Here is a 25578-nt window from a genome sequence, read left to right as displayed (position 1 = left end):
AGGAACTTTTCATTTTGCATAACAACTTAAATAATGAGAAAGGAATCCTAATATTCTCTATAGCAAACAACTTATTGAACACGTAGCCAATTTCAAAACTGGATGGTGTATGGGATCTTCAAAATGTGTCCCAAACCATTTACTCAGATATACACCATACATGTTGAACATGAAAACACAAATATACCTTTTATATCTGCTACTACCAAATAAACAGAGCACAACTTACTACAATCTCTTAAACCATATAAAACATAAACAAATAACTATTCCCCCCAAAAAATAGTCATGGACTTTTAGAAATCCGTGATTCAAAACAATCTAAAAATATACCCCGAAAAACAAGCAGACAAGGCAGTTACTATCATTTCAATCAAAGTATATGGTGACACCTCCAAAAACTGCACTAAGGGCCTGATTAGGAGTTTGGCGGTCTAACCGCTGACATGGTGTGTGGTGGTCGAGCCGCCATATTGCGAGGCATGTGGCTACAAAGACGAAAGACTGTGGCTGTCCCAATGCCACCGCCAAGAAAATCTGACTGTGTCGGAATAGGCCATTGACTCTGTCCAAGGATGGACCAGCAGTGTAACCACAGGCCCAATTACAAGTTGCCTTACAGCCGGTGTGAACATGGCCTTCCACCCACCACATCTGAGATGGTGGAAAGGGACGTATATAAAGCTGAAACTCACCAGTACTCCCCTGTGTAACAGTGGAGCCGATTTTACATGGCTTGCCACTACTGTGCCTGATTAATCACGTCCAAAACCCACACTGTTATGTATGCAACAGCAGGTAAGTTATATTCCCACCTGTTTCTATAGACTCAGCAAATCAATGCCCCAGCATGGATCTGGCAAAGGGGTTGGAGTACCTTATGCAAACTTATTTTTGTGGGAACTGTTTGGGATTGTTTCAAATGTTTCACCCAAATATATATGTATAATGCTCTTTTTTGATCAATCATTTTGCACGCACATGCACAATGCACAATGATGAGAATTTTGACTCCAAACTGCATCAAATGTCCACTACCTGAAAATTCCAATGCACTGAAGTAATCGCATGTGCCTTAGAATGTTGCCTTGAAACAGTGGGAGCCAAAGTGTTGGGAGATAGATTCTGCAAATTCATACAGCACAATACTTTGTATGCAAAAACAACGGTTGATGGACAGAATGCAGAACAATGTCATACATTCACCCCAGTACAGAGATCTGGGCCTACAGCCATCGTTTTTTTGCTCACCACACCACCCCTGTTCAGACATGGCCATATGCAAATCAGCCTTGACCCTGTGCCTCATGGGAACAGTCCAGCCCAAACTGCCAAGCCATGTCTTCCCTGCACCGGAATCAAGCATCCAAGGACCGGTTTCTGGCTATCAGCCGTCTTCAGCCAGGATAGCTTGACTACAGTGGTGTTGAGAGCACGGGACTCATGTCTGAGCATACCCGTCCCACTCGGGGTGACAAATGCAAAAACAACAGTTGATGGACAGAATGCAGAACAATGTCATACATTCACCCCAGTACAGAGATCTGGGCCTAAATCCATTGTTTTTTTGCTCACCACACCACCCCAGTTCAAACATGGCCATATGCAAATCAGCCTTGACCCTGTGCCTCATGGGAACAGTCCAGCCCAAACTGCCAAGCCATGTCTTCCCTGGACCGGAATCAAGCATCCTAGGACCGGTTTCTGGCTATCAGCCGTCTTCAGCCAGGATAGCTTGACTCCAGTGGTGTGGAGAGCACGGGACTCACGTCTGAGCATACCCGTCCCACTCGGGGTGACAAATGCAAAAACAACAGTTGATTGACAGAATGCAGAACAATGTCATACATCCACCCCAGTACAGAGATCTGGGCCTAAATCCATCGTTCTTTGCTCACCACACCACCCCAGTTCAGGCATGGCCATATGCAAATCAGCCTTGACCCTGTGCCTCATGGGAACAGTCCAGCCCAAACTGCCAAGCCATGTCTTGCCTGGACCGGAATCAAGCATCCTGGGACGGGTTCTGGCTATCAGCCGTCTTCAGCCAGGATAGCTTGACTCCAGTGGTGTGGAGAGCACGGGACTCATATCTGAGCATACCCGTCCCACTCGGGGTGACAAATGCAAAAACAACAGTTGATGGACAGAATGCAGAACAATGTCATACATTCATCCCAGTACAGAGAAATGGGCCTAAATCCATTGTTTTTATGCTCACCACTAAGCATGGGCGGATCTAGCGGATCTCGCGTACGCGAAATTGCGGATTTACGGATTCGCAATCCGCGAAGATACGCGAACTCTAGCGGATTTGCGGATTTTCCCGTTTTTTGTGTTGGCGCGCGTTCGCGACGATTTTGGGACAATTTCGCAATTGCGAACTTACTTTTCGGCACGCAACGGCCGCGACTATGTTGTTTCTACGTCTGGTTTATCATCACAGGTTCACAGCACCCTCTGCTTCACCACTGCCACCCTCTGGGACACCCATGCCACCCTCTGGTACATCCTCACTGCCACCCATTAGGTTTGTTTATCACTGTAGTTTATGGGGGGTGAAAAAAGCAAGCACACCTCCCCTACTTCAACTGCCATGAATTAATTGGGGGTTGATTAATGTGTCAGTTATTTAGAAAGTTCCAGTCTGGCTGGCACCTGCTTCCTTCCTTATCTGTAATTTGCTTTCTGTTGCAGTGAATTTTTTTTTCACAGGACCTTTATGGTCTACTTGTAGCTATTCTATGAGCCTGCTGTTTGGGTCATAGCAGGGTCATAGAATAGTTGCAAACTCTGGAGGGGCCCCTCAGGAAGCACTACAGTGAATGTTACAAATATTAAGTTTGAACTTTTGCACCTGCTCATTGCTTTCAGTTTAGCAAAAAACGTTTTTTCTGCAATTTCGCGCGTTTTTTGGGGCGCGAATCCGTGCGAGATCGATTTCGGGAGCCGCGAATGCTTGCGAATACACTTTTTTTTTGCGACGTGTATGTTCGCGGGCTTTTGCGCGTGTTCGCGAGGCGCTTGTAGCTATACGTTTGCCAAGTTACCCTAGCGGTCGTACACGGGCGCGGCCATCTTGTTTGCGTGACGTAATTCCGTTTCCAGCCGCTATGTGTAATCTCGCAAACTGTGCTGCTCGCTAGTACAATTTCGCGCGTGCTCGCGAGGAAAATCTCGCGCGAACTTACCCACGCGGTTGTGAACGGGCGCGGCCATCTTGTTTCTCATTCATTGCTATGGTTCTGGGCATGCTTTCTGTATCCTCTCTGAATCTCTGCCATCCTTTGCTTGTTTGAAGTTTATTTAATCTATTTTACTTATTATCTATCCCTCTATTTTTCTAGCTGTATTTTTTTGTGTTTTCTGCTACTTTTAGTTACTTTTAAACTACTTTTTTAAACTCTTTTCTTTTCTTCTTCACTATTCTATTTCTTCTTTATCATTTAAGTTTATTTCTGCCCAGACCATGGTAAAGGGAGCCGGGAGGCACCCTGAGAAGGGGAAGGGTCCCGCACCCCGTGCCCGGCTCCCGTGCGGGCGTTTGAGGGGGGAGCAAGTGGTGCCGCGGGAGATCTTCAGCGCGAAGGAAGTGGCGGCACTCATCTTCCACGTCCAGCGCCGCCTCCCCAAGACGATCCTGGGAGGCGGCAAGATCGCGACTGGCTATGGCATCCGGGAGCGCCGGAAGCGGTGGGAGAAGGTGTGCCGGGCCATGTATAAGCTCTCTGTGGTCCGGCGCACATATAACCAGGCCACCCACCGCTGGACCGATGTCATGGACCGGGAGCGGGACTTGCTGGACGCGCTCGGCGTAGAGGTCCCCGGGCTTGGTGAGTAGTAGTAGCTATTCATCACTACTCTGTTTTATCCGGCTCTGTTATTTGCAAATCTTTGTTCTTTACCAAGAGCAATAATGCTGCCGATTACATTGTAGGTAAATTATATTTCAAAATCTTCTATGCATTTCAGGTGCACTGCTCTCCTTCTCAGTAGCCTTGCTTGCTACTATGCTTATTTGTTTTGTACATTTTGTTCATTTCATTGGCCTGAGAAATTATGTATGAGTGTAGTGTAAAGATAAGAACTGCGTAATGCTAGACACTAAGGGTCATATTTTCAATTAACGGCGCATCCCTGCAAAGAAGCAGGGATGCGGCAGTAATTGTGTGCCATGCCACCACCACCACCCATTGGCCCAAAACGTCACAGAAGCCTTACGCATCTGTGCCGTAAAGGCGGCGCATTGCTGGAGTTGCGTGCCAACGATGGCGCAGCTCCAGCAATGCTCTGGGGTACCCTATCTCCCCAATGCTGCATCAAGCCGTACGTCGGCTTCAAGCGCGCAGGGTTTGACTCATGCATCATTGTCTTAAAAGTGACTGATTGACATCTTGTAGATTTCCCTCAGCCACTTTTAGGATTCATCCCTGCGCAGGTACGCCCTCCCTTGCGCCGGAACGCCCCCTGATGGCGCAGGGCTTTACAACGTGATGCATCGCCCATAATTTCTTTTTTTTTAATATATACGCCGCACCAACACCATGGCGAGTCTTTTGTTCTGCCGCAGCGTCACAAAAGTCACGCAACAATGGAGGAAAATGAGCCGCAAGGGACTTTTAAATCAGCCCCAACAGACTGAAGTCCACTCCTTCCTTTAGACACATGGCTATAAGAAGAAATAGTGGTGGTGGTGGGTGGATTGATAGTTTGAGTATTCACTGATCTGCAAGCAGGATGGACTTTGTCTGTCACTTCGTGTGCTGCGGACTGCTGCCTGCAGTGCCAGGCCTAGGCAAACCTCTTTAGTAGTCTGTTTATTGAGTTACATAGGAACTTTCTAAGTCAACGTTCCGCAAATCAGGCAATACGAATAACGTAGTATACCACATGAGATAGATCCCGTGGAATAGTTGTCTATCTATTTGCTATTTCTCCAAAAAATGTTGTTATTGTTCTTTTGAAATGGTTGATTTGGTTGACAAATCTCATCCATGTTTTCTGGTCTTTCTTTCTTTCATGTTGTACATCAGCTCCCCCAAGGGCAAGAGGACACAGGAGGAGGAGGGTGCTCAGGATGCAGGCCAGGATCGGGCAGGCGAGGGCTCCTTTGCTGGCCCCAGTAAGTTTTAATTGTAATAAAGAGTACCTATTTTTTCCTAGCGTTCCTCATTCGATTTTTTCTAAATCGTCTTTGATCTTCTTGTAGACTGGATATAAATTCTTATCCTGGCTCTAATATGACTCCCTGTGGTATTACTAGATTATTCTTATTAGTCTGTCTGTGTAGCTAACTAAGATTGGACATTTGGCAATTCCATTGGACTCCCATTCTATTCAGCAATAGCTCTATGCACTGTCTCCTTACTGACTAGATAGTGTGGCAGAGTCATTCAGCTCCCGAAGTCACCGATTATTGATACCCAATGATCTCTAGATTATCGTACGCAGGACAAGAGAGTACGGAGTCACAGCACAGTCAAGAAGTGTCAGAGGCACTCATGCTTGCAAAAATTCCAAAACCTTTAGCTCATCCACTCTAGTCTGGAGGACCAAAAACCACAGAGTCTATTTAAGTGTGAAAGCTTTATTAAAAGTAAACACATTTATTAAAATCTACTTTGTCATAAAACTATTTAACTGAAAACGGAAAAGTGGTTAGTGCTGACGATTAATTGGACACATTTCTTGTGGTCGAGCCGAGCTCTCACCTGGTTTGAACTTGATCCTGGTCGTGTTCTTAGGAGTCAAGCTTCTGTCTGTTAGGAGAAAAAGTGGTGCGTGTTAAAAATAAAAAGCAAGCATTCATCAATTGTGCATAAAAGTGCAGCAAGACAACAGCCTTCCCTGGAAAAAGGGACATTTTTACTTTGGAGTAGACAGTCACAAATTATTACATTGTATTCAGTTTTTTTTAACATTTCTCCTAGACCAAATATTATATAGTAGTGAGTGGTGTATTCTAACATTCTTAAATGTACTTTGTAGGTGTAACATCTGGTGACGGGGCCAGCGCGGAGGTGGCTGTGTTGGGCGAGGACTCGGAGGACTCTGGGGAGGAGGCGGTGCAAGAGCCGGCGGACGGTCCTGTGGGGGTTCAAACGGTGGTGGCGGAAACAGGTAAGCTATATATTCCTTACTTATTGAGATTGAAGACTGCATAGTGTGCTTTCTGCACGGGTGTATTACAAATCAACCAGGTAGTAGCCTCCTCGAAATGTACTTCGACTTAGCTGTGAAGTTTTTGGTGAGAAGAATCCCAATAAGTTCTTAGACGAACGTGATGGATGGGATGAACGAAAAGCGAAAGAAGGGTGTAAGTAAGTGGGACACGAAATTGTATGATGGCTGGCAAAGAAGAACGATATGTGTTTGCTTGGCCCCCGAGGTGGCTTGGAAGGAAAGAATATGGTATGGTGCATGGCTGGGTCAATGATGAAGCAAGGATGGGTGGAAGGACAGCAGCCTGGGTGGGTGAAACAGAAACTGTATGTGTGCGTATACTTTGACTGAATGGATGCCTGGAGCATGGTATTCTCTGACTCTTAGATAGCACATGTGTATCTAGAGAGAGTAGATGGTCGCCAGATGAACTAAGTGTTACCTTGAAGAGCATGTACCACCGCACCCGCACGTCCGTTCCAGTGCAGGGAAGGAAAGGAAAAGGAATTGTAAATGTGTCCAATACTACCATGAATAGTAGCAGTACTTTGTATTGCGTCTGCAATCACAGCATATATCTGGTTATTACGGTGGACACTCCGTACCTCTCTTAATAACTTTAGTTTGCTTGTAGTACGTCATTCATGTGGGGGTGTATCACTGTTCACTCAATATTAAGCAAAGCACCTAAAGTCATCCCATATGTCATCAAATACGTCCCATGTGAAGTGATAGATAATCAAATTAGTTAGCTTCTTCATTTTCCTTTTCTAGTACTCATTTGCACTGTAGGGTGAAAGGTAAATTAATTAAGCAGTAGCCCTTGTAACAGAGTATTCTCAGTGCCACCCGTAATAGAAAAGTAATAGCTTCACCACCTGCATGTACTGGACCGGTACAGTAACGCAAGTCTGTCTCACTCATCATGGTGTGCAACTTTTTTCTCGGGTGCAAGTTCACTGTGCTGTCCATGTCATTCTGCCGGCTTGCATAAGATAACGTACCAATTTTCCTAAACAAGAGAGAAGAAGAAGAATAAGACTGGTGTACTGTCATAGTCGACTGTAATGGAAGTCCATAGTGGTCGTAGAATTTGTTCATTAAACTACCACTAATGTTAGAGCAAGGATGCAGAAGTGGGAGGTTACATAGATACTGTCCTCAATAGTTATGTACTGTGCTTTCAATTTGCTACTTGTACTGTGACCCAACTTTCGGCTCAATCACTTTGTGTTATTAATGCTAAGGAGCATTGGTTACAGACTATGTCTTTCTTTCTTCATATAGTTGCTCCTTCCAAATCAACAACACGGAGGGAGCAGGCTAGAATGGCCCGGCAACGGAGGCTGGAGGCCACTGTCGCCGAATATCGGCGGCTGGTGGCCCTGGAGGAGGACGAGGACACGCAGTCGAGCGGTGCAACAACCACATCCTCGGCTGGGACCGCTGCATCCTCCTCCGTGACCCCACGGGACGCCAGCATGCGCAGTGCTCCAGCGGGACCGAGCCGGGCTAACAAAGCCAACCGCCACCGCCAAGCAACAGAAAAACCAGCTGCCCCCAACAGGAGCTGCAAGGAACGCCAACACCGCCTACGAGTCCGAATGTCCAACCTGGAGCAGGAGGTCCAGAAGTATAAGAACTTGGTGAAGGGCCTCCGCTCCGAGCTTGCCACCCTCCGCAAGGAGTATGATGCTCATGCCGCAAAATGCACCAGCACCAGCACCCTCCAGTAGTGGAGTGTCCCTTGCCCTTTTTTTATAGACTTTTGGGGGGTGGGATTTGGGAGTTGGGATCGTTTTGGGACGTTTCAAAGACAATCGTTGGGGTTAGGGTGGGTCTTGAGGGAGATTATTTTGTTAGGGCTACATAAATATACATTTTTAAACTTTATCTGACCATACCTGTTTTTTACTGCTTTTCAGTCTGGTGGGTGGGGGACGGGGGTGTAACAGTAACTTTGTTTTCCTGAACAGTCGTAGGACTTTAGTAGTACAACCGTCAATCTCTTGTCTACTCCGAAATAATACTCCATTATACTACCTCCCACCAAACGCTTATCTTACCTGTAATTAGTGTTAGAAATTAGGGCTAGGCCCAGGGCTGGCTCCACGTGAAATGGGGATTAACGTTGTCAATCCTGGGCGGGTGACATTTCCTCATTGCGGTGGTACTAGTGGTGTGACACAGTGGCAGTTGCATGCCTATGGAAAAAAGAAAACGAAACCTTGTTTGTCCTTACTGTAGCATTACAACGGTTACGGTACGATCGAGAATATAGCAGGTGACAGTACACTAGAACAGTGCCATAATGTAGCCTAACAAATGGTAAAGTATTTGCTTGCAAGTATAACTAGTACTTGCGTTGAATTTATTTGACATTGGCTACTACTACTAGAAGATATAGTACTGAAGCTGAGTAAGTCTAGAAGATATCCTCGTATTCCTTCACCAGCCTGTTGCTATGACCTTATCCTCCCCAGCAAGTGTGTGGAATTATTGATGTCATTTTAGTCAGACATCAAGCAAAACAACACAGCCCGGGGGAAGAGGGTTAGGGTTTGTAAAATGGATGGGAATGGGGGTTTCTTTTTGGGTAGGTTTTGTTGAGAGAAGAAAAAAAAAGCAGAGCATGGACAAACAATAATTGAAGATAAAGACAATCTTTGGTTACAAACTAAAGCTAAGCACATGCAGTCACACTCATAGAATAAAACAATGGATACTGTATCTGTATTGCGTATGTTGTTGGAGTTGTCCTGTTGAATTTGGTAAGTAAGTTGCATGCAGCAAACAATTCCTCTTATTGGCGGCACTCCTCCATTCCAGCTGACGCTTCGTCCATCAATGTTGGTGACCACTGACAGAAGACACCCTGTCCACTGCCTGCCTGGCGGATGTTGACTGAAACCCGGCCTGTAATTATTGAACGGAAAACAGGAAGTGCTATTACAATACCACTGATAAATAAATAAAAGGTATGTACGCTGTGTGGTTCAAAAAGTGACACTTTGATTTCCCTAATAGACAGTACAATATTTTTGAAATTGCGTGCTCTGTCTGAGTCACCTTTTTAAGGATAAATAAGTATGGCCAAAATATTATAGCGGATCTTTCCCCTCAAGGTAGGTGTACTGTAAACTGTGTTTTAGAACTAAATTTGACCTTCCCAGCAATGCTCCCACCAAGACCCTTACTAAAGCCAGTCGCAAAAATGTAGAAGAACCCCAATCAGATCTCCAAAAACGATGCCTAGCAGAAAAATGGTTACAAAACGTACTTTGAAAGTAACAGTAGGCCCAAATACAGACCGTGGATTGTATTCAAACCACTTGCAAGCAAGTAAAAGTATCCATAGCCAGCATCGCTCCAACAGTGCTCTACAACACCAGAACTGCGTTGCAATAGAACCCCCCGAAACACATGCAATCCTGCTGCTAGGGCTAACCCTAACGAACCCTAACTTACAAAAAGTGCCAAAACTGGTGTTTCCTTATGGATTTTGTCCAAAACACTTCTATCCGGTATTAGACCTTCCCAGGAATGCCCCAGGCAAGACCCGCCAACCCACCCGGAAAAAACCACCCGACAACACCCCCAAACAGCGAAAAAGCTAAATCTCATACTTACAATATCTCTCGGCCTTCGGTCCAAACGCGCCGCTGTGCAGCTAGGTCATCATCATCAATCATCATAACTCCTGTTTTCCACCACGGATTTCCTGAAAAGCAAATGCAATCAAGATTAGATTGTCGCAGCAGTGCTTCGACAGAGACCCCGGCCGCAACCCACCCACGAACAGCAGGAAGCCCCCCAAAACGCTACATTGAGCAAGATGACAGAAGAAATAGCAAAAAAAAGGCTGTTCCTTAAGGATTTTGTCCAAAACACTTCTATCCGGTATTAGACCTTCCCAGGAATGCCCCAGGCAAGACCCGCCAACCCACCCGGAAAAAACCACCCGACAACACCCCCAAACAGCGAAAAAGCTAAATCTCATACTTACAATATCTCTCGGCCTTCGGTCCAAACGCGCCGCTGTGCAGCTAGGACATCATCATCAATCATCATAACTCCTGTTTTCCACCACGGATTTCCTGAAAAGCAAATGCAATCAAGATTAGATTGTCGCAGCAGTGCTTCGACAGAGACCCTGGCCGCAACCCACCCACGAACAGCAGGAAGCCCCCCAAAACGCTACATTGAGCAAGATGACAGAAGAAATAGCAAAAAAAAGGCTGTTCCTTAAGGATTTTGTCCAAAACACTTCTATCCGGTATTAGACCTTCCCAGGAATGCCCCAGGCAAGACCCGCCAACCCACCCGGAAAAAAACACCCGACAACACCCCCAAACAGCGAAAAAGCTAAATCTCATACTTACAATATCTCTCGGCCTTCGGTCCAAACGCGCCGCTGTGCAGCTAGGTCATCATCATCAATCATCATAACTCCTGTTTTCCACCACGGATTTCCTGAAAAGCAAATGCAATCAAGATTAGACTGTCGCAGCAGTGCTCCCAGACACCAAAAATCACCCACAAACACCCGGAACCCCGCCAAAGAGCACCCCAAAGGCAAGCAAGTCAGCAAAAACGGCAAGAAATTTCCACCTCATATTTGGTCCAAAACACTTTTGTCCATTATTAGAGCTTCACAGCAATGGGCCCAAATCCGTCAACTCACCCGCAAAGAAGTACAACACCCCCACAAGTGCTGAGTCTTTCTTCATTGGGCGTAATCCAGCACTCTGCTTTGAGGGAAATCGCAGTCTGGAGGAGGAGGATAGAGGAGCATGTTCTTCAGAACTTGTGAACCTGAGGAATGTAGACTGCGGCACCTTCAAATCAATAAGCAAACAAGTGAAGACAGTTCTGCTGATGGTCTTGTTTTTGGGATTAGGTGATTAAAGTTTGAATTAAATTAACTGTGCAAACCAAAGAAAGAGAGACAAACAGGAATAAAAGTGAATAAGGATGAAAAAGAAAGTTCTTGATTCATTGTCTCATTTTCAGGGCTCGTGTCAGGGAATAAGAAGAAGATTTCGTCATCATACTCTGCGAATTCAGGCAGGATGAGGTCAGTGCCACCGAACAGAGAACAAATCCCCTCATCTACGTTGCCGTCCTCCTCGTCTTCATGCGGCGTGCTTTCTCGTACTTTGTAATCTGGTGGTATGAGGTGCTGATTCATCTTGATCATTGTCAGCCGCTCCACATTTTTGGGCTAAAGGCGGCTCCGTTTGGGAGTTACAATGCCACCAGCAGCACTGAAAACACGTTCAGAAGACACACTTGCGAGTGGGCAAGACAAATAGTTTATAGCCAGGTTGGAGAGCTGTGGCCACAATTGTTTTTTGCCATGCCAATACTGCAATGGCTCATCATTAAGAAAGACCTCTGTTGAGTCATTCATATAGTCCTGCACCATCGACTCAAGGTCATCAACGGTTCCTCCACTTTGCTTACTTTTTGCTGTACCTTTGACATTTTTTCGAGAACCATACCCAAGCAAACTTAGCCAATCCTCTACAACAGCCACTGTTACTGTTGTGTGTGGTGCAGATGATCCAGTTGCCTTTAACGGCTGAGAGGTCACTTGTGCCCCAGCCACAGGTGCAGAAGTGGATTCTTGTGACTGGGGATGGCCTGCTGATGCTGATGCTGATGTACTGTCTTCTCCTTCAATAACCTGCCGTTCTTTTTCAAACCTCTTGGCTGACAAGGCTAACCAATGTTTGTACTTTTGAACATCTGCATCAGCAAAAGGAAAGAATGCTTCGCCTGCCAGCGCCTTTTTGTAGCGTGGATCCAGAATAGTAGCACAAATGTAATGCTGTTCTGACTTGATTTTTTGAAGACGTTCATCACCACGTAGGCGCTCTAATAATTTCTCAGACAAAATAAAATGGTCTTTTTTTTTTCATCTTTTTCAAACTCAGAAGACACCGCCATCAGTTGGTGCTCCAGCATGCACAACAATGGGATAGCTTTTCCCAAATTACAGTCCTCCTGGCTGACTGCACGCGTGAAGAACTCAAAAGGACGAAGCATGTCTGTCAGGCTTTTAACTATGTCCCATTGCGCCGCACCCAACCGCATGTCCTCCTTCTGAGATGTACCCTCTGTGAAGAAATAGTGATCGAGTACCGTATACTGCTCATACAGACGCTCAAGCATGTAGAAGGTTGAGTTCCAACGTGTTGCCACCTCCTGGATGAGTGCTTTCACTGGCATTTGACGTTCAAGTAGCAGTCTCCTCAGATGCTTCCGGGCCTTAAAAGAATGGCTGAAATGGTTGCACATTTTGCGGCAGGTGGCCATTACCTCGAACGCTGGACTGTGTTTATCACTCAAGAATTTTTGAACTACCAGGTTGATACAGTGCGCCAAACACGGCACTCTAAAATAGTCACCCTTCCACATGGCCTTAACTACATTGGCGCCATTATCCGTGGAAACATAACCAATCTTGCGTTTTTGGGGGGATAGCATTTTCAAGACCTTTTTGTCAAACTCTTCCAAAAGGTTTTCTGCTGTGTGACTTTTATCCAAGACTGTGTGACTTTTATCCAAGACCGGTGGACCGTCGGAAGCGCCGGAGGGACGCGGCACAAGTGACTGTGAATTGTCCAGGTCACGGTCACGGACACGTGGACAATTGGCACGGTGTCCTGAGGAGTGACGCTGGTATGTGCTGACATAGCGCACTCCAGGTCCATTTTTAAAGTGAAAAGCTTGAGAATAACGAACCCCTCAGTTGCCCTGATGAAATCGCCACAAGAAGGAGCGATGAAACATGTCGGCTTGAGGAGATAATCTGTGTTGGTATACAAATAACCAATTTTACTTGGTAGTGCTTTGCTGCATCAGAATAAAACGGTACTAGCAAGCAAAGCACCACCACTCACTTTATTTGTTTATGGTGTGGTTTGTTGGGGTTTTCGTGACGTGTATGTGGACACTTTTCTTTGTTGAATCACTATTTGTGTCTGTTTGTTATATTTTCTCACTATTCTCAAGTCTGCACTATCTTTCTGTCAAGTGCACGTTTGTTTTTTCACAAATAGAGAGAGGCGCCGATGATGAGAAGTGGGTAAACCGGGAATTATTGACCGGGAACCCCCTCGGGTTGTTCTACCGTGAGGTACTCTCTCTATTCTTCACTACTTTTCTGTTGGTGAATGATTTGGTCCTGTGTGATGCATTGTTTTTAAGTGAAAAAAGTACATCCAGACCTTACTTTATATGTTATTGGACATATTCAAGGTAGGAGTGAGAATTTATATCCCTACCCGGTCTACGTTAAATAAGGATGTCTACATGGGCGAGGCACTAATTGTTTGAGGACTTTCTGAGTGGGGGGCTGCCTCGCACATCCCCATCCCCCTAAACCCCTCTTATTTATGCTGACTTTTATCCAAGCCAAACATGGCTAGTGTTGCATGTTTCCGAGCAGCTTTGAAAACTTTGTCCGGGTCAACACCTGCGTTTAGCTTTGCTTTAACACCTGAAAAAGAGTCCCAGTGTGCAGTGATGCACATGTAATCAGCGCCTGCGCCACTGGTCCACATGTCTGTTGTCAGATGTATTGTGTGAACAGCACTCTTCTGCAAAGCTGCCCCATCTTCATGTAGTGCTGGAACCGCAACTCTGGCAAAATAGAACCGGCTAGGAACCTTCCATTTAGGGCAGAGCGTTGCCACTAATTCTAGAAAACCTACCGCTTCTACAAAAGAAAAAGGGAGAAGGTCCACAGCTAGCATTTTAGCCAGCTTAGTGTTATACAGACGCGTCAGTGGGTGGTTGCGTTCATATGGCACGTCTAAAGTAAGCATTGTTCTAATGTTGCCCTGGACCAAGCATTTACGGGCTGATAATGACTTCGTTGACCCAATTTTGCTCGCTGGTGAACTTTTGTGCGTTGGTGTCTCACTCGCTCCAACACTCTTAGTGTGCCTCACATTGGGTGTGCTGCTGACAGGGGTACTGGGTGTAAGGGAAGTGTTTGACACGTCTTGTTCCTCCTCGTCATCATCAGATGAAACATCAACGTTTCCTTGAATTCGGCCTTTCTTGATCGCATCTAGGTGCGCAAACCATTTGACAGTGTGCTGTCTCCTAAGATGACCTCTCTGGCCTCCGGTACCATAGTTGGTACCTGGCTTACCACGACTAACTGCATCCTTACAAAGGGTACAAATGGCAAACTTTGGATTTTTTGGACAAACAGTAAAGAAGTCCCAAACTGGGGACTTGAAGTGTCTGTGGGACCTGGAGGAGGCGGCGATACTGGTGGTGGTGGTCATGAAGCTAATGCCAGATGAAGTGGAGGATCTGGATTGCCCAACTTTTGTACGTTTTGCACTTTCACCGCCACTAATTAAGGTCGAGGTTGACGGAGGTCTCTTCTTGCCAGAAAGAAATATGGAAGCGGGACGAGTTGGTGTACTACTTAACTCCAATGATTGTGGTGTTTCCACTGCCTCCTCATCGACAACATCATCATCATCATCACGCTCAGCAGCTCTTCGGGCTAGGGTCAAAATGTCTGTTTGCTGCATGCCCGCTGGGGCTGCAGTGACCTTTATGATGACTGGGTCGTCGTTGGCAGAGTCTTCATCAGCAGCAGTATCCGCCACTTCTTGTTGAGCCTCATCACACTCCATAACTCTGAGACTTTGGACGAGCTTCCTTCTACGCTTAACTACCTTTGCGGATCATGGTGTGCCTCACTCTCAGACGGCTGTGGTGCTGGTTCCCAAGTTTGATCCGTATCATCAGAAGGAGGTGTGCTTGAAGAAAATGTAGACACCACCCTTGATCTCTTCCTTGCTAGGGGTGTGGAAGACAATGAAGGATCATCAGGAGGAGTGGCTTCCTCAAATGATAGCTCGCCTTGATTGTCGATTTCCTGATGTGCCCCTACTTCGGGAGGAACAACTATTGTGGGCACTTGTGACCCTCCATGCACCTCTGCTTGCGCATCTCCTTGCGCTGCCTCTCCTTCCACATGTACTTGGGCTTGCACTTGCACATGTGATTGTTGTTGCGGCTGTGGTTGTTCAACACTCGTCAGATGAGCTACAACAACCTGTGTTGATTGAGGGACATTGCTGCTGCTTTCTTGCGATGAGCCAACATCACTGGTCGATGGTGATCGAAGAACTATACTGGCTGCCTCTGCAGCACTCAAGGGCTTGGACTTAAGTTGGCGTGGTGATGGTGGTGGCACTGAGCCCAATGGAGCGGGGGTGCTGCTGCCAGCTTGGTCCCCAGCAGATCCTGCTGCTGCTGCAGGCATACTTTTTTTTTACTCCCAAAAAAAGGGGCGGGCGGCACACCAGTGTCCTTGGTAACTTGCTTCTTCTGCTCCTTACTGGCACCTTTCTTGCTAGAGGAGCTACGGGTTACTTTTTTTGGGGCCATCTTCTTCAGAGCAGGTCAGCAGGCAGCAGTTGCACGAGTTGCAGAGGGTTCTGTGTCCAGACGTGACGTCGCCTGACGTTATGCTGCACACACACACCGCTGCAGGACTTCTTCCTGGCACTGGTGGTTCTCTTGAGTCTTCTTGTGCACCTAAAAGCAATGGAAGACAGAGGAACATCAGTTCAGTTAAACACCCCAAAAAATCGACAAAACACAGAAAAATGAGCACAATCCCATGCCATCCATGATGTTTACATTGAAGACACCCCACAGAAAGACTAGGCCCATGCAACACTCACCACCCCTGGGCAAAGGGCCCCACCAGCAGGCCCAAAAAAACGACAAAAAACAATAAAATCAGCACAATCCCAGCCCATCCATGGCCTCAATGGTGTTTAAATTCAAGAAGACACCCCCCAGAAACACTAGGCCCATGCAACACTCACTACCCCTGGGCATAATGGATGAAAAGTAGGCAAAATAAGTGCAGGCCTCAGACACTGCCTCTCCTCAAAATGGCCCCTTACACCCCAAGCACATGTTGCCTGTACCAGCCAGCACTCAAGATGGCCACCACCACCACCCACATGGCCAGTCCACATCAACAGTACACCCCCAAAAAACAGAAAAACAGCCAGAAATCACCACAATCCAATGCCATCCATGATGTTTACATTAAAGAGAGTGAGACCACACCACAGGCACACTCAGTACATGCACCACCACCCCTGGGCAAAAGGCCACACCAGCAGCCCCCCAAAAACGACAAAAAACAATAAAATAAGCACAATCCCAGCCCATCCATGGCCTCAATTATGTTTAAATTCAAGAAGACACCCCACAGAAAGACTAGGCCCATGCAACACTCACCACCCCTGGGCAAAGGGCCACACCAGCAGGCCCAAAAAAAGGACAAAAATCAGCACAATCCCAGCCCATCCATGGCCTCAATGGTGTTTAAATTCAACAAAACAGTTGTATCATGCACCCCTAACCAACCCTGGTCCTACTGGATACTGTGGCTACCCACAATATAATTTATTTAATGTTCTGAAAAAGTTCCAAAATTTTACTTGCAGCAACTGTAATGCCCCAAACAAACTTACTTGTGAAAGTTGATTTCTAATCCAAAAGTGATCCAAAGACAGTCAAAAAGGCCTCAAATCCAAATATCCAGCAGCACCCACAAAAAGTAATCCTTCCAGCTCCAGATCCAAATGAAAGTGACCAGGAGATGGACAAAGCACTGGGAGGAGCCTGCTGGACAGGAACAGGAAGTTGGAGACTGTGGGGCACTTCCTTCCTCCCCCCCCCAAAAATGGACTCCTTGCAAAAAAAAAGGCCATGCAAATGTCAACCTGAGGAGTGATTCTGATAAAAATCATAATTTTCTGAAGGTTTATCCTGTTTGCTGGAGATTGTTCCTTTCCGCCGCAACTACGTGTTCGCAATTGCGAACTCTCGCGAGGTGTGCTGTGCAAGGTGGCAAGCCGCGATTACGTATTCGCGGGCGCCAAACTCCCACGGGATCACGCAGCAAGATCCAAAATGGCGCGGCACTCGCAAAGAAAAACAACTTGGCAAACGCTAAATGACGGAAAGTGAACGCCGTGCACCACGCCGCGCGCCGCAACCAAGCAAAAAATCCGCCGCGAGCGGATTCACGGATTTTCGACAAATTCGCGAGAGTTCGCGGATTGCGAATTTGCCGAAAATCCGAAAAATCCGCGATCGGAGCGGATTTTACGCCCATGCTTACTCACCACACCACCCCAGTTCAGACATGGCCATATGCAAATAAGCCTTGACCCTGTGCCTCATGGGAACAGTCCAGCCCAAACTGCCAAGCCATGTCTTCCCTGGACCGGAATAAAGAATCCTAGGACCGGTTTCTGGCTATCAGCCGTATACAGCCAGGATAGCTTGACTCCAGTGGTGTGGAGAGCACGGGACTCACATCTGAGCACACCCTTCCCACTCGGGGTGACAAATGCAAAAACAACAGTTAATGGACAGAATGCAGAACAATGTCATACATTCACCCCAGTACAGAGATCTGGGCCTAAATCCATCGTTTTTTTGCTCACCACACCACCCCACCCCACCCCAGTTCAGACATGGCCATATGCAAATCAGTCTTGACCCTGTGCCTCATGGGAACAGTCCAGCCCAAACTGCCAAGCCATTTCTTCCTGGACCGGAATCAAGCATCCTAGGACCGGTTTCTGGCTATCAGCCGTCTTCAACCAGGATAGCTTGACTCCAGTGGTGTGGAGAGCATGAGACTCACGTCTGAGCATACCCGTCCCACTCGGGGTGACAAATGCAAAAACAACAGTTGATGAACAGAATGCAGAACAATGTCATACATTCACCCCAGTACAGAGATCTGGGCCTAAATCCATCGTTTTTTTGCTCACCACACCACCCCAGTTCAGACATGGCCATATGCAAATCAGCCTTGACCCTGTGCCTCATGGAAACAGTCCAGCCCAAACTGCCAAGCCATGTCTTGCCTGGACCGGAATCAAGCATCCTAGGACAGGTTCTGGCTATCAGCCGTCTTCAGCCAGGATTGCTTGACTCCAGTGGTGTGGAGAGCACGGGACTCATATCTGAGCATACCCGTCCCACTCGGGGTGACAAATGCAAAAACAACAGTTGATGGACAGAATGCAGAACAATGTCATACATTCATCCCAGTACAGAGATCTGGGCCTAAATCCATTGTTTTTATGCTCACCACACCACCCCAGTTCAGACATGGCCATATGCAAATAAGCCTTGACCCTGTGCCTCATGGGAACAGTCCAGCCCAAACTGCCAAGCCATGTCTTCCCTGGACCGGAATAAAGAATCCTAGGACCGGTTTCTGGCTATCAGCCGTATACAGCCAGGATAGCTTGACTCCAGTGGTGTGGAGAGCACGGGACTCACATCTGAGCACACCCTTCCCACTCGGGGTGACAAATGCAAAAACAACAGTTAATGGACAGAATGCAGAACAATGTCATACATTCACCCCAGTACAGAGATCTGGGCCTAAATCCATCGTTTTTTTGCTCACCACACCACCCCACCCCACCCCAGTTCAGACATGGCCATATGCAAATCAGTCTTGACCCTGTGCCTCATGGGAACAGTCCAGCCCAAACTGCCAAGCCATTTCTTCCTGGACCGGAATCAAGCATCCTAGGACCGGTTTCTGGCTATCAGCCGTCTTCAACCAGGATAGCTTGACTCCAGTGGTGTGGAGAGCATGAGACTCACGTCTGAGCATACCCGTCCCACTCGGGGTGACAAATGCAAAAACAACAGTTGATGAACAGAATGCAGAACAATGTCATACATTCACCCCAGTACAGAGATCTGGGCCTAAATCCATCGTTTTTTTGCTCACCACACCACCCCAGTTCAGACATGGCCATATGCAAATCAGCCTTGACCCTGTGCCTCATGGGAACAGTCCAGCCCAAACTGCCAAGCCATGTCTTCCCTGGACCGGAATCAAGCATCCTAGGACCGGTTGCTGGCTATCAGCCGTCTTCAGCCAGGATAGCTTGACTCCAGTGGTGTGGAGAGCACGGGACTCACGGCTGAGCATACCTGTCCCACTCGGGGTGACAAATTCAAAAACAACAGTTGATGGACAGTATGCAGAACAATTTCATACATTCACCCCAGTACAGAGATCTGGGCTTAAATCCATCATTTTTTTGCTCACCACACCACCCCAGTTCAGACATGGCCATAGGCCATGTGGGAAGGGTCTGCCCAGACATGGGTCACACGCTCACTAAGCCACTGGAGTCAAGCTATCCTGGCTGAAGACGGCTGATAGCCAGAAACCAGTCCTAGGATGCTTGATTCCGTTCCAGGGAAGACATAGCTTGGCAGTTCGGGATGGACTGTTCCCATGAGGTACAGAGTCAAAACTGATTTCCATATGGTCATGTCTGAACTGGGGTGGCTTGGTGAGAAAAATAACGATGAATTAAACCCAGATCTGTGACTGGGGGTGAATGTTTTGACATTGTGCAACATTCCATCCATCATCTTGTGTGTTTTGCTGTTCACCCTATGTGGGAAGGGTATGCCCAGATGTGGGTCCCGTGCTCACTAAGCCACTGGAGTCAAGCTATCCTGGCTGAAGACGGCTGATAGCCAGAAACCGGTCCTAGGATGCTTGATTCCGGTTCAGGGAAGACATGGCTTGGCAGTTCGGGCTGGACTGTTCCCATGAGGCACAGGGTCAAGACTGATTTGCATATGGTCATGTCTTAACTGGGGTGGCTTGGTGAGCAAAATAACAATGGATTAAACCCAGATCTGTGACTGGGGGTGAATGTTTTGCCATTGTGCAACATTTCGTCCATCATCTTGTGTGTTTTCTAATACTTTGTATAGCCATATGAACATCTCAATTCCCAATCCTGCTTGGTACAGGAGACAACACCATTCATAGATTGTATATCTTCAAGCCAATTCACTTTTGAGGATTGTTGGGTCTGTGATTATATATGGCATGAATATGTGGGATCACTAGGCTCCCAATGGGATGGTACATCACAGCACTCTTTGATATTTCAAACTCTGAGTGCATTGTGAGGATGAGTGTAGACACACACATGTGATCTCTACAGTTCTATGCAACACAAGGAGGATATAGGGTGTATCACTCATTGCAATGTTGATGTTCACTCCACAAAGTACTCTGCCCTATAAACTATTATATGATTGTCCTGTGTGGGGACCACTCAATTTCACCAAAAACAACATGCTTTGAATTGATTAAGTTGAACAGAGTAAAAAATAAATTTAGAATACTTTTTTGTTCCTCTGGTGAGCCGTAGAGTTTTCTATACAGAGGAAGGACATTTTTAACCAGGGTTTCCAGGAACTCTGGAAAGATGGGATGGGCCCTCTCACATGCTTGGCCTGGTATGATAGCTCCCAATAGTGGCTAACAGCAGCTAAAGTGGATGAGGAGTTGATAGCAGAAGTGTCAGCAAGCAAGTGAGTTATTTTTTCAACTACTGCGAACATGTACACCACATACAAGGTAATCAGCATGGGTGCATAAAGCCATTGTACGGCGATCAGCCCAATCACCAAAGTATGCCTATGGCTGTTTTCACCATGGATGCCACTGCCCACCGTGCAGTCTAATTCCGCCTGCGGTGGTCGTTCCAAATGTTTTAAACGAGAGGTCAGGCACACGCCATTTTAGCAGTTAGAACTGCAATGCTGGTGACAGTTTAGTGTGTCACGCTCAGAGCTATTGAGGGTAAATATTTTTTCACTTGAAAAAAACCCTTACAATGTAAAGTCCAAATCAAAAGATCATCTGTGTGGTGTTTTACTCTGCATAAAAGCAAAATCTGCATGGTTTCACGTAAAAAGTCATGAAAACCTCATTTTTGGGCAAATGCTACATGTAGGAATTGGTGATTTGCACCCCAGAGCTATTGAGGGCTAATATGTTTTCACTTAGAAAAAAACCTTCCCATGTAAAGTCCAAATCAAAAGATCATCTGTGTGGTGTATTACTGTGCATAAAAGTAAAATGTGTGTGGTTTCACCTAAAAAGTCATGAAAACCTCATTTTTGGGCAAATGTTACATGTAGTAATTGGTGATGTGCACATTTCTGTTACAGACACATGTGAAGGCCACATTGTAGCTTATTGGTGAATGTTTAACGGTAGACAATAATAATGTGCATTATATGTAATTCTTTGTGTATGTTATGTCACAAGAATTTTGGTGTACTCTTCAATATGTTACAGTGGACACTGTGAGCAATGTACGCAATCATGTTCACTCCTCATATAGGTACCCTGAAAGAGGGAAGAGATGACAGCCACCATTTTACCACCCATTTCCAGATCTTCAGACCATGGAAGAAAGAAATGTGATTAGGAAATGTTATTTAAACAGACAAACAATGCAGGATTTATGTCATCAGTTGGAGCCTGACCTCCTTCCTCAATTGACTTTCCTACATCACTCACACCACTTGTGAAACTGATGTCAGCTCTGCATTTTTTGGCCACAGGCTCATTTCAATTCACTGTGGTTATTTCTGGTGGTGTGTTACAACCAATGTTCATTAATGTCCAAGAGAAGTGCTTTCTGCAATGATGAGACAAATGGACAGCTACATACAGTTCCCCAGATGTGAGGATTTAGCCCCTGTGAAGGGTTATTTCTATAGACTTGCTTGCATCCCACATGTGGTTGGATCCATTGATGGCACCCATATTGCCTTAGTATCACCACAAGCCATGAAACAAGTGTATTGTAACAGGAAGCAAGTTGTCTGCTTACCAGATTTGTACATCTCAAACATCTGCGCCCAGTTCCAAGGATCTGCACATGATTCCTTCATACTGCGGAACAGCATCATACCCAAGCTTATGTCACAACTACTAGCAAGGAGTGCCTGGTTTGTTGGTAAGCTTGATCTGTCCCAACAATGTGTGGGTAATGTCAGGTAGAATATTTTGAAAGTATATAATCCTTTGTTGCACTTTTGTCTGTCTTTTATCTAGGAGACTCAGCGTATCCCAACTGGATGTGGCTGTGGGCACTGCTGAAGAATACTACACCAGGAAAAGATTACTTCAATGAGACCCAAGGAAGAACACAGCAGCCAAAGGAGTGGGTTTTTAGGCTCCTGAAAGCCAAAGTCACATGACTGGACAAGACTGGTGGAGCCCTCCTCTATTCATTCAGGAAGGTGTGCCAAATCACTGTGGCCTGCTCCATGTTCCACAACATTTCTCTGCAATGGAACATCCCTTATATCACAGAGGGTTGAGACCGCTGAGAACCACTGGGTGAGAAACCTGATATGCCAAATGATGATGATAGTGGTGAAGTGGAAGGAGCTGACTTGCGTCAAGATCTCATTGAAAACATGTTCTCATGAGTGTAAGTATGATGTGAGACTTAACAAGTTTCTCTTTCATAGCAACTCCTGTTGTGTTGATGTGAGGAGGATGTGCATGGCAATGACTAGGAGTATGAGGCTGTGGCAGAACCTGGTGAAAGTAGTTTGTTTTGTTACTGTAGGTTTGTTTTGCTTGGACTGTGTTCTCAATTGTGCCATATGTATTGTTTAATAGCTAAAGTCTTTGTTTTGGTCTGTTTTAGATACCTTCATCATGGCATCTTCATTTGGATATTTCAGAATTGTGACATTCACAAGTATATGCTGCTCTTCTGATGTACAAACTGGATATGGATTGATCCTGGGAAAGACTGACGCTGACTTTAGAAGTACAAATCCTGTACCAAACAGCTTGCTCAGCGATAGAATGGAACTTATGATTGTCCATTGTACTTGTTCCTTGTCATGTGGTGGTCCTAATGCAATATATGTGCCATCATGTGCTCCAAACAAAGTTTTCTTGTGGGCCCCGATCATTCTAGTCTCCCTTCGCATTGCCTAAATCCTCACTGCATAGAAAATGTGTGTAGTTGTTGATATGTTTCCTCAATGTAGGCAAAAATGCTTGTGGTACATCACTGACCTTTGTGGCATTCCACCAGATGGTGTAATAATGGATTGGAATGACCCCATGATCAGAAACTGTTGTACTGAGGTATATGCTTAATGCTTTAAGTGATGTGGGAATACTTTTGTGTGCTAGGCAAAATGGCTCCAGCTGATGACACAAACCAATTTCATTTACCCAATTCAATGGGAACTTGTTTGTTGTATCTCCTCCTTACATATTGTTATGGTCTGCAACAGATTCTGTGATCACTGACACAGGGAATTTGAGTCAATTTCTGATTCTCAATATGAGTTCCAGTCGGGCACATCCACCATAGTGTATGAATCTCTATGTGGTGGTTAATAAATACACAGTTGAATGCTCAGCTCTAAGGAGTTATTTAATATCTTAAAGGAATTTACCAACCCGAAGGTCATTAATCCGTCACCACCCCCTACCCAGGAATTGTGTGACGATCTAGCCAAATATTTCACCCATAAGATAGATTTAATTTATTGATTTGGCGGAATGAGATCGGGTGGAAGGCCATCTGCCCATTGATTCTCCGTACGAAAATGAATCCTCCTTTGGGCTGGATTCCTTCTCTCACGTCACAAAGGAGCAAGTGGGCTCCTTACTTAGCCTCGTAAAATCAGGCTCTTCATTAGATCCTACACCACCGACGGTTATGTCAACACTTAGTCCGGTCTTAGCTGATGCGCTTGCTAACGTTTACAACATCTTGCTAGATGCTGCCATGTTCCCGAGCAATTGGAAGAACGCACGGGTCAAACCACTGCTTAAATTAAAAAAGCGCTGGCAGACCCCATTGGCTTTCAAAACTACAGACCAATCTCGCTCCTCCCTTGTGCTCGAAGGTAATGGAATCACTGGTTAATCAACAGCTATCCCACTATCTGGAACAAAACAACCTTCTGGACCTTTCCCAGTCTGGCTTCCATGTCTCACATAGCACAGAGGCTGCACTGTTGGAGGTTACGGATACCATAATGCTGACACTGGATAGAGGGACCCGGGTGATCCTAGTCCTTCTTGACCTGTCGGCAGCCTTTGATACCATCTCTCATAAAATACTGCTTGACAGACTAGTAGGGATTGGTGTCAAGGGCCTAGCTCTCAAATGGATACAAAGTTACCTATCCGAGCACACCCTGAGTATCCAGCTGGACTCTTTCGCGTCACAGGCTATAGTGGTGGACAGGGGAGTTCCTCAGGGATCTGTCCTAAGTTCCACCCTATTCAATGTGTACGTGACCCCCCTGGCTGATTTCATCAAAGGCCATGGGTTTGAAACAATCTTGTATGCTGATGACACGCAGCTAATTGTCCCCATTGAGGAGGACATTATGTCAACCCTATTAAAATTTAAAAACTGCAGGTCCAGTATTGCGAGCTGGATGAGGAAGATATTGTTTGGGAAGGCCGAAGCAATCTGGTCTCATGACTGGTGGCCTGCTGAGCTGGGAGAAGCCCCCTTCCCTAAAAACTGGGCCAAGAACCTTTTCATCAGGATAGATAACAAAATATCAATAGAGGATCTGGTGAAGACACTGTCAGGCTCTTGTTTCGGTACAATAAAGATGCTTAGGAAGATCTTCTCATGTATTCCTCTCTCAGCAAGAAAAACCTTTATCCAGTCACTCCTGATGAGTCGACTCGATGAAGGTAATTCATTGCTTGTGGGAATAAGGGAAGGGAAGATCTACTATCCAAACTACAGGTGGTGCAGAACACGGCAGCCCACCTTGACAAGCCAGCGTGGACCCCTTCTGCCCTCCTTGTGAGTCAGGTTCACTGGCTCCCGGGTTAGGAAACGAGCTGTCTTTAAGATGCTCTGTGTGGTCTTTAGAGCATTACAGGGAAAAGGCCCCCACCTCTCTTAAAGATAAACTAATTCGGTACCAACCGGTTCGACAGCTAAGATCAAGTAACTGCAATCTCCTGTACATCCAAAGAATACATAGGGCCAAGATGGAGGGAAGAGCCCTCTCCCATCTGGCTGCCAGTCACTGGAATAGTCTGCCACAGAACATCAGGGCCTGTGTTGAGCTAACCAGTTTTAAGAAACTACTAAAGACGTGGCTGTTTTTGATGAGCATGGCCTAGGAGTACCCATTTCTGGTAGCTCTGAGAGATCCCCCTGGAGATGATTCGTTTGCGCTCTATAAATGAGTAAATAATAATAATACCGGGGCCATCACACCTTGGGAGTCCTGATAGACTACCAAGATGTGGGTGGTGGTGGCCTGGGTGTCAGTGGCCTCAGTAGGCTTGCTCAGCAGGCCCAGAGTTACACTCCCATATACCCAATCCCACAGGCCTGTGCCCTTGGGCCAGGCTGCACCCTGCTACTGGTTCCTGGTTCCTCAGTCACTGTGTTGGTGATTACCACCTCAGAATCCAGGACTGGCTGGTGCAAGATGTTGCTGACTGTGCTAGGTGCACAGGTAGGTGGGTAATGGTTG

Source organism: Lissotriton helveticus, chromosome 4_1 (genome assembly GCF_964261635.1).
Source record: "Lissotriton helveticus chromosome 4_1, aLisHel1.1, whole genome shotgun sequence".
NCBI classification, from domain to species: Eukaryota; Metazoa; Chordata; class Amphibia; order Caudata; family Salamandridae; genus Lissotriton; species Lissotriton helveticus.
Note: the sequence above shows the minus strand (reverse complement) of the source record.